The 10708-nt window shown below is 59.5% G+C and overlaps 1 pseudogene; it reads left to right on the forward strand.

Annotated features, from left to right (window-relative positions):
- Positions 1 to 9465: 9465 nt before the first annotated feature.
- LOC146812922 (18S ribosomal RNA) overlaps positions 9466 to 10708 on the forward strand; it is a 1761-nt pseudogene continuing 518 nt past the window's right edge.

Consider the following 10708-nt stretch of genomic DNA (forward strand, 5'->3'; position numbering starts at 1 on the left):
CATAGCCACATGATTGCTTCTTCTGTATCTTCTCTTACACCTCTGGCATTTGTCGCCAGGGCCGTCGGTCCCCCTTGGTGGCTGTCTGGTGTCTTTGGTGGTGTTCCTGGCTTGTGGTGCTATGAGTCCTCTTGCTTCTCCCTCCTGTGTCTATTGGCACACCTCCATTTGTCCAGCTCGTCGGGGTGACACGATCTTCACTCTTCTTCTGCTTCTCCCCCGGGTGCAGTGACATGCACCGTGTTCTAACAAGGCCAACGGGCCTATTAACTTCAATGGTCTCTTGACCATCCAGGTGAGACTTCAGTCGCTCTTCTCAGCTGCATGGCGAGCCGCCGCTCATCTTGGGTGCTCCTTCTTCAGGCAGCTTATTGATGCCTCTGCTCCAGACGTTCCCTCTCCAGGGAATAACTTTTCATGGGCAGTAGTGAGCTAGTGGTGGCGGCTGCCTACTTGTGGTGTGCAACTCTCCTCTCTTCAGCCTTGGGTCACTGACGACTCCGGCGTGAGGCAGTGTGAGGGAGGACACTGTTCTGCGTTTGGCCCCTTCTCTTCGAGGAGGTCTTGCTCTCCTGGGCGACTGCCCATGCAATCAAACTTCTGGGGGCCTTTGTCGCGCACCTCAGACCTGGCGCTATTTTACCTTCTTCTGGGTATTTGTGCATCTGTGCGTCTGCGCAACCACCTCTCTGTGCCTTTGTTTGCATCGCTTCGGCGAGATCCTGACTGCGCCCTTCGTTTGCTTCATTGCTGCTGTGGGGATGTATAGGATCTCCCTGCTGATTCCAGCAGTGCTTCTTTGGAGAGGTCTTTCTTCCTTCTGGGCGTGCGCCTGTGCTGGTGCGCTTCTGGGTGCATGCGGCGCGTGTCTCGGACTGCGTGTTCCTCTTTTTGCTAGGGCGCCCTCTTCTGGCACCGGCTGTGCCTGCTCTTTCTCCTTGGGGTGATGGTCGTTCACCGCCAGGGGCGTGTGGCGCACTCGTCTCCCTTGCGGTGGTGTGAGACAGGCACTGGGGTTGCACTCTGCACCAGTCTTTCTTGTGTACCTAGATGGGGACAGCTGTCTGGAGGCTTTTGCATTCTGGTTGCTCCTGGCATCACTTGACCCATGGCAGCATACTTGGCTGGGTAACTTGGAGCTTGTTGAGGCTCTATGCTGGATGTATCATTCTCTTACTGCAGTATGGATTTCCTTGTTGCAGTATCCAGTCTTTCTCCCCCTTTTACTTTCCTTCAGCAGCCTGGAACTGCCTCTCTCTGATCAACTTCTGTGCTCCTTGGTCACTCTTTCCTGGGTCTGTTGCCCTTAATTCGTTCAGCGGGTGCGGTGCTGCTCGATGGCCACTAGGTGGCAATGCAGGGTAACTATAGGGCCTTTTATCTGGGCCCTCTCTCAGTTCCGTGGTGCTGATGTTTGTCCTGTTTTCGCAGGCGTCGTTATGGGGAGAGAAATGGAGGGCGACTTGTGGCGGGTGTTGTCTTCTTTGCACCCGATGCCCTCACGCTGCAGACACCTGTGTGCCACTATGAATGCTGCCTGGGATGCGTCCACATTGCCAGAACCTGGATTGGCCGATGGGGCTCTGCATATGTGTGGGCCTTGCTTTTCTTTCTGCTAGTGCTTTTTTGTCCTTCAATAATGTACTGCAAACTGCCGGTCCTGTGCTGCTGTGCATTTGTTTGGCAATGTGTTTCCCCTTTTCTAAATACATCCATGGAGCTGCCTCTCCTTCTGCAGTGTCTGCATGACTTGGCAGTCTTCACTGTGTAGTGACTTTGGGTTTGCAGTCTTTCTTGTGGCATCATGTGTTACACAGTCCTTTCTTTTAATTAGCGGTTGTAATACCGCGAATAGGCCACATGATGGCAGTGTTGCTTTCCATGGAACGCCGCCCAGGCAGTTCCCCAGCATCCGATGCCTCACGCACGCTTCATTCAGAGAGTGCCTCCGTGACTTGTATTGCTCATAGTCACTTCCCTCACAAAGCACTACCATTTGCAGCAAGGTAAGCGCACCTTTTGTTCCTTTTTTTTCTGGCCGATCTCAACAGACGGCATTCATCCCTTGCGGGTGCATGCACACACACGGTGCACTTCTCTGCCACGCTCATGCACGCTTCCGGCTGCACTGCGAATGTCCGCAGCAGGCCTCACTTTCTGCCATCGTTATTGCGGCCTCATGCGCACACTTCTCTGCGGGACGGTGGGGCACTGGCACCAGAGGCTGCTCATACACCAGGCACCTCCGGAGGTGCTCTTCACTGCTGCCAGCGCCTCTGCCTACGGCCGCCTCCCTCTCATTTTTCATCCGCCGGCAGCCTCGCTACACGCATGTTGCGCGGGAACGGGGGGGCTGGTATCATTTCTCGCTGCTGCTCTGCACTGCCATGGACCGCCCCTGTCTCCTTTCCGCGGCTTCACCCCCACCACAGTAGCCTCACACAGTCCGCTTCGCTGCGGGGGGGGCTGGAGCCGGCACCCGAGATCGCTTTCTCCATGGTGGGGCAAAGTTCCTTTTCCTTCGCGGGGGCGGGGGAATGGGTAGCCACCCCGCCCTCCCGCTTCACCTCCACTTCGCTGCACCTTCCAGTCCCGCTCCGGGCTCACCTCCTTCCTCAGATACGGGGTGGGCTCCCGTGGGTCTCTTTGCTTGCAGCGGCAGTCTGCGGCTCTTCCGATGCGGGGTGGGCACCTGCTCGGCTTCTCGCACCCCCGGGGCTCTTCTGCACACCCTCAGACAGTGCGGCACGTCCGGCGCTTAGTTGTTGGGGGGGGGGGGGGGTGCAGTTAGCGCAAGGCACTACTGGGTCGGGGTGGGCGCCCGACTTCCTCACCTTCACCCCGGGCACGTTGCATGCCCCGCGGGTCTTCGCGGCAGTGTGGGGTGGGCTCCCAAATATCGTCTTCACGCCTGGGCTCTTCACATGCCCCGCAGGCGATTATCCATCTCTCGCTGATTCACAGGGGGGTGCCCCCCGCACGGGCAGCTCTCCCCCGCACCACCTACCAAAAAGCGACTGCACACACGGGATACGCCCGCTCATCGCCATTGTTGTGTTGTGGGCCCTAGGCCCACATGCCTCTAAAGGACTGACGCGGACACCGTATCACTTGTCATTCAACTGGCCATGAGCACGTGCACTCGGGACCCTTTATTAGCTGGGTCACGTCACTCGTGACGCCGGTGATGGATGGGTGTCAGGTGTGTGTGTGCCCACTTCCATAGGGGAGTGGCTACTAACTCTGTGCCTGTCGAGACACTAGAACGTGTCTCGCAGGACACAACACCCTATCCTCTGCCTTAGCCCGGGCTGTGCAGCATCGGTTTCCAGGACACAGGCAGTTCTTGAGCTGTCATGGGGTGTGCACGGGCTGACGCCTCAGACTCAGCCTCATACTTTGCAGGCCTTCAATAGACCATCTGCCAGTCACTGTGTTTTTACTGCTTCTGATACCTCTCCTGTCCCTGCCCTTGTGAAGGCTGCTGATGCCACAGTGAGAGAATGGATTTCAGTAAAAATACAGAGGTGATCAAGCAGCAAACGACTAGAAAGAGCGGAGCCAGAGCCCAACCAGCCGCCTGCCTTGCCTATCAGAGCCAGAACAGAACCAAACCCCTGAATGGTGATTAAATCCTCAAGTAAAATGTGCCAAGGACTCAACAAAATCGAAAAAGTATCTTTAATGTGAAAGCGTTTCACTTCAGAACACTAGAGGGCGCACCTGTCACGTCCTTGCCTCAGAAACGAAGGTGAATCACTGCAATGAGTGGCATTTTATAAGACGTCACAGTCTTTAAACTTTGAAGCATTCATTGCCCTGATGACGACGGTATTAATGAACCAAGAGGCCAGTCCGTTGTCGTGTGTGCCCTGTTCAGGGTTTTATAATACATGACATGGACCTAAATTAAAGTTTATTAAAACATATACAAGTGAGGTTTTTCAAGAGTGCACATCCTAAACTGAGGTTTTTAAAGGTATCCTCAAATGTGATGATAAAGGTGAAGGAGACACAGGGTAATATGGTAATTAATTGCCTATGGTCACACAGTTTTGGCAAACAGGTAAACCACATTTCATCCCAGGTTTCTTGCTTTCATGTCGCGCAATTTAGTCTCTAGATGTAATGGGAGGTGCTTATTGACTGACATAAGGAAGTGGGTGACAGAATCTGCATGAATATTTGACTCAAGGTTCCAAGCAGACCTCTTCCTCAGCCGCAGCTCAGCATCTGGCCCCGGCTTCAGCGGCCGCCACCTCTAGAAAAGTAACTTTAGGCATGTCAGCGGATAGTTTATATACTGTACTTTAAATCCCTGATTGATACCGCAAATAGTTTATCTACACCTGAAACCTCACTTGCCAACCATCAATGGCATGGCCAGTTACTGAGAGTAACTGCTCACCCTACACCTACATGAGCTCACAACTCACACGGCACTAACACGGGCACTCTGCTCACCCAATACTCGCACAGCTTATCCTACACTCTCACCCTCCACTTACACAAGCAGACTGATCACCCAGATGTCACACTGGCACTCTACTCACCCTACACTCACTACTTTCACCCTGCACTTACACGTGCACACCTTTCACCCTGCACTCACAACTGTCACCCGCACTTACAGCGCACACCTTTCTTATGCACTCACACTGTTCTCCCTCCACCCACACCACTTACCATCATCCAGCACTTACACAGACGCGCCTCTCACACAGCCCACATTAAATTACCCAACACTCATGAGTATTTATCTACAAATGCATCCACAGAAGATCTGCTCTTCCTGCAGTACTCTAAATACCTATTCATTTCCATCCACATCTACAGGGCCGGAGTTAGTCTAAAAGTGGAAATCTACTGAGACATGGAATGGTACCGGAAGGGGCATTGGGCTGAAGCTGGTGTGGGATCAGACTTAAGCTGTGGGTCCAAAATGGGGCTGGGCGGACTTTGCGTAGCGCCACTATGCAGAATTTTGAAACAAATTGTGGAAAACGAGCACACATCCTGAGTAGGGCTGGGCGGACTTTGCATAGCGCAACTACCCACAATTTTGAAAACAATTGCGGAAAATGAGGGCACAACCTGAGGGACCGTGTGCCCAGGACTGGGGTCCCTCGTGCTCGGGCAGGCTCCCCGATCTCCCCGGCCTGGCTGCGTTGAGAAGCAGGGACCGGCCCGGGCCTCCTGAGTTTTGGTCAGGGCCTGGAAGCCCACGTCCTGCGGCGTGCCAAGTGTCCATCTGCCCGGGACAAGGGTCCCTGGTGCAGAGCCCTGGAGCCCTGCAAGGGCAGGCGGGAGCCCTACCGCTATGGCTCAGCATGGGCAGATGAGAGTCCTTTCGGTCCCGGCCATCTGGTTGCACCTTCCCTCGGCCATCTGGTCGCACGCAATGCTTTCCAATGGGGCGACCAGATGGCCAGGCTGCCCTGGAAGTCCCGATGGGGGCTCATTTACCTCCCCGATCCCGGCCAGGGCTCCAGGAGGTCGGGTGCGTCCAGGCCTAGGGTCCCCTCTGTCACTCAGTGCGCACGGTTTAGCAGAAAGGGGGGTAGCCTTCCTCTGGATTACTAGGGGCAGAGTATGTCAGGACGCCCCTCCTGGGATTGGTGGTTCTCAGGTGGGGACCAGATGGGCTAAGCCCGGACGACACCTCCCCTGCGTCCGGTGCTCCCTCCTCCAGCTCGCGGCGTGGCAAAGTGCCCGGGACGGGCTCCACGGGTCCCGGGCAGTCCACCCGGGCCCGAGAGATCCGGTGGTCCTCCAAGTGCCTGAGGCCCAGCTGGGGTCCCCAAGCCCCCAAGGAAGCAGAGCCCCCGAGCCCTGCATGGGTGGCAGGCGGGAGCCCTATCGCTATGGCTCAGCTCGGGGCAGGCAGAAGGGAGTCCTTTCAGGTGCCGGCCATCTGGTCGCACGCAATGCTTTCCAATGGGGCAACCAGATGGCCGGGCCGGCCTGGAAGTCGCGATGATGGTCCATTTGCCTCCCGGATCCCAGCCAGGGCTCCAGGAGGCCGGGCGCATTTGCCCCTAGGGTGCCCTCCGTCACTCGGAGTGTGCGGGTTACCAGAAATGTGGGTAGCCTTCCTCCGGATTACTAGGGACAGGGTACACTGGGACCCCTCTCGGCCTAGTGGTCCTCAGCCGGCAGCTGGACAGGCCAGGATGCCACCCCAGCCCTGGGTCTGTCCCGGGGCCCGCCGCGTGGCAGACTGCCCGGATGTGACCCGGCAGGCCTCCCCCTGCTGGGCTGGGTCCAGGGGCCCCTGGGAGAGCGGCCTCCCCACCCCAGGCTCCGTCCTCGTTCCTGCCACATGGCAGGGTGCCCAAATGAGTTCCTGCGGGCTCCATCCTGGCTCCTGCCACATGGCAGGGTGCCCTGGACGGGGTCCGGCGGACCAGGTGAGGCTTCCCATGCGCCTCCGGGCCTGGGAGCCCCGGCTGGGTCCAGGGGCCCCACCGGGCTTCGGGTCAGGGGCTACAGCCCTAGGCCACGTCCCCCGTCCTGCGGCACTGCCAAAGGCCTGGGACGGGGTTCCGTTGTGGCTGGGGAGTCTCCCCTTGCTTGGCTGGGTTCAGGAGCTACGGTAGGCCCCTGAGGGTCCCGGGGAGGGCGGCCTCCCCACCCAGGCTCTGTTCTGGGTCCTGCCGCATGGCAGGGTGCCCAGGACGGGGTCCGGCAGGCCCGGGGAGGCTTCCCCTGCGCCTCCGGGCCTGGGAGCCCCGACTGGGTCGAGGGGCCCTGCCGGGCCCCATGCCAGGAGCTCCGGCCCTGGGCCCGGCCCCCCGGCCTCTAGCACTGCCAATGGCCCGGGATGGGCTTCCGTTGTGGCCAGGGAGCCTCCCCTTGCTTGGCTGGGTTCAGGAGCTCTGGCCGGGCCCCGAGGGCCCCGGGGAGGGCGGCCTCCCCACCCTGGGCTCCATCCTGGGTCCTGCCATGTGGCAGGGTGCCCAGGACGGGGTCCGGCAAGCCCGGGGAGGCTTCCCCGCGCCTCCGGGCCTGGGAGTCCCAGCTGGATCCAGGGGCCTGCCGGGCCCTGGGTCAGGGGCTCCGGCCCTGGGCCCCATCCCCTGGCCTGTCGTGCTGCCAAAGGCCCGGGACGGGGTTCCGGTGTGGCCTGGTAGCCTTCCCTTGCTTGGCTGGGTTCAGGAGCTTTGGCCGGGCACCCGACCCCAGGCTCCGTCTTGGGTCCTGCCGCGTGGCAGGGACAGGGTCCAGCGGGCCCGGGGAGGCTTCCCCCGCGCCTCCGGGCCTGGGAGCTCCGGCTGGGTCCACGGACCCCGCCGGGCCCCGGGTCAGGGGCGCTGGCCCTGGGCCCCGTCCCCCAACCTGCGGTACTGCCAAAGGCCCTGGATGGGGTTGCCGTGTGGCCGGGAAGCCTCCTCTTCCTTCGCTGGGCTCAGGAGCTCTAGCCAGGCCCCTGAGGGCCCCGGGGAGGGCGGCCTCTCTACCCCGGGCTCCGTCCTCGGTCCTGCCGCATGGCAGGGTGCCCGGAATGGGGTCTGGCGGGCCTGGGGAGGCTTCCCCCGTGCCTTCGGGCCCCGGGTCGGGGGTGCCGGCCCTGGCCCCGTACCCCGGCCTGCGGCACTGCCAAAGGCACGGGACGGGGTTCCGTTGTGGCTGGAGAGCCTCCCCTTGCTTGGCTGGGTTCAGGAGCTCCGGCCAGGTCCCTGAGGGCCCCGGGTCGGGTGCTCCGGCCCTGGGCCCCATCCTCCAGCCTGCCGCTCTGCCAAGGGCCCGGGACAGGGGTATGTCTGTCCTGTGCAGGCCTCCCCTGCTTGTCAAGGTGTCCGCGGGCCCGGGGTCGGAGGGCCCGTCGGGTCCCCCATGCAGCCTCCATGGCTGGGGGCCAGCTGGGGGCCATGGGTCTCCGGTCCCCCATGCCCCGGCACCCGCTCACTCTTTCGTTGGGGCACAGAGCGACCAGATGGCTTCCCTTTCGAGCCCGGCCATCTGGTCGCGTGTTTCCCCTCGGCCATCTGGTCGCGCCTGTCCCCTCGGCCATCTGGTCACGCCTATCCCTTTGGCCATCTGGCCGCGCCTATCCCCTCAGCCATCTGGTCGCGCAAAATGCTTTCCAATGGGGTGACCAGATGGCTGGGCTTGCCTGGAAGTCCCGATGAGGGTCCATTTGCCTCCCCCATCCCAGCGAGGGCTCCAGGAGGTCGTGTACAGTCACGCCTTGGGTCCCCTCTGTCACCTCGTGTGCACGGATTACAAGAAAGGGGGGTAATTTTCCTCCGGATTACTAGGGAGAGGATCAATCAGACCTCCATGAGGTCCGGCAATTCCGAAACAGGGGAAGGCAGAACCTGGGCCCGCCCACCGGGAGCCCGGGTATGCACCTTCCTCTCAGCCCCTTCCCGATGGTGCTTTCTCTCTGAGTTTGTTGGGTCAGACCTCCGTGAGGTCTGGGGATCCTGAGACAGGGGAGGCAGCACCCGAGCCCGCCCGATGTGGGGCCCCCAGGGGCCCGGGTACGCACACCTGCCTCTCAGCCCCCTTCCCGATGGTTCTTTTTCTCCGTGTTTGCTGGGTCAGACCTCCGTGAGGTCCGGCGATCCTGAGACGGGGGAAGGCAGCACCCTGGCCCACCTGCCGGGGCCCCCAGGGGCCCGGGTACGCACCTGCCTCTCAACCCCTTCCCGATGGTCCTTTTTTCTGAGTTTTCTCAGTTAGATCTCCGTGAGGTCTGGTGATGCTGAAACAGGGGAAGGTAGCACCTGGGCCCGCCTGCTGGGCCCCCAGGGGCCCGGTTATGCTCCTGCCTCTCAGCCCCTTCCCGATGGTCCTTTTTCTCCGAGTCTGCTTGCCCATGAGCAGGCAGGGACGCTAATCCAGCATACCCCCTGCACAGGGTGGCCTGCCAGGGGATGCCCCAGCCATACTCCGATCGATTGGGCACTCTCTGTCCGTTTAGGGATGGACTGCCTGGCCAGCATCGGCTGTTGTTTTGAGCAAAGCGCTTCCACCGCTCATGGACCGTCCGACTCGAGGGCCTGTCGCCTGGCAGGAGACCCTACCCAGCAGAGTGAAGGCCGAGCTGCCCCGGCAGCCCAGGTGTCTAACCCGAGCAGGAGGGGTCAGGTGGCGCCAGGCCCTTGAATGCTGCTGCTCAGCAGGTCCGAAGGCCCTGCGCGCCACGCCGTCACTGCTCTCTGCCCAGCACATTTCCACAGCAGCTCGGAACGACTGTTCTGAGGGGTATCGCTGCCGCCAGGCTCCGGCACCCCTGCATCTCACTCAGGCTGCGCCTCAGCCTGCCTCTCCCTCCCGGGGGAGACGGCTGGGCCTGCCGGTGCCCATGCGACTGCACCTCTCCACACCCCTCCAGTGAGCCCTCCCACCCAGGCGGGTTGGCTCCTTCCCCTGGCAGGGTTCTGAGAGGGAGGGGTGCGTGAAGGTTGCCGGTCGGGGAGATGGGCACGCGGCCCCCACACTGTCAGCAGGTGCGGCTACCTGGTTGATCCTGTCAGTAGCATATGCTTGTCTCAAAGATTAAGCCATGCACGTGTAAGTACACACGGCCGGTACAGTGAAACTGCGAATGGCTCATTAGCTCAGTTATGGTTCCTTTGATCGCTCCATCTGTTACATGGATAACTGTGGTAATTCTAGAGCTAATACATGCCGACGAGTGCTGACCTCCCGGGATGCGTGCATTTATCAGACCAAGACCAATCTGGGCTCGCCCGGCCGCTTTGGTGACTCTAGATAACCTTGGGCCGATCGCACGTCCCTGTGACGGCGACGATACATTCGGATGTCTGCCCTATCAACTTTCAATGGTACTTTCTGTGCCTACCATGGAGAGGGAGCCTGAGAAACTGCTACCACATCCAAGGAAGGCAGCAGCCACGCAAATTACCCACTCCCGACTCGTGGAGGTAGTGACGAAAAATAACAATACAGGACTTTTTCGAGGCCCTGCAATTGGAATGAGTACACTTTAAATCCTTTAACAAGGATTCATTGGAGGGCAAGTCTGGTGCCAGCAGCCACGGTCATTCCAGCTCCAATAGCGTATATTAAAGTTGCTGCAGTTAAAAAGCTCATAGTTGGATCTTGGGATCGAGCTGGCGGTCCCAGCCCCTGCTCTCGGCGCCCCCTTGATGCTCTTGACTGAGTGTCCTGGGGGTCCGAAGCGTTTACTTTGAAATAATTAGAGTGTTCAAAGCAGGCCGGTCGCCTGAATACTTCAGCTAGGAATAATGGAATAGGACTCCGGTTCTATTTTGTTTGTTTTCGGAACTGGGGCCATGATTATGAGGGATGGCCGGGGGCATTCTTATTGTGCCACTAGAGGTGAAACTCTTGGACCGGCGCAAGATGAACCAAAGCGAAAGCATTTGCCAAGAATGTTTTCATTAATCAAGAACAAAAGTCGGAGGTTCGAAGACGATCAGATACTGTCGTAGTTCCGACCATAAACGATGCCGACTAGCGATCCGCGTCGTTATTCCCATGACCCGCCGAGCAGCTTCCGGGAAACCAAAGTCTTTGGGTTTCTGGGGGAGTATGGTTGCAAAGCTGAAACCTAAAGGAATTGACGGAAGGGCACCACCAGGAGTGGAGCCTGTGGCTTAATTTGACTCCTCAACACGGGAAACCTCACCCGGCCCGAACACGGAAAGGATTGACAGATTGATAGCTCTTACTCGATTCTGTGGGTGGTGGTGCATAGCCGTTCTTAGTTGGT

The sequence above is a fragment of the Triturus cristatus genome, chromosome 7, assembly GCF_964204655.1.
Source record: "Triturus cristatus chromosome 7, aTriCri1.1, whole genome shotgun sequence".
Taxonomy (NCBI): domain Eukaryota; kingdom Metazoa; phylum Chordata; class Amphibia; order Caudata; family Salamandridae; genus Triturus; species Triturus cristatus.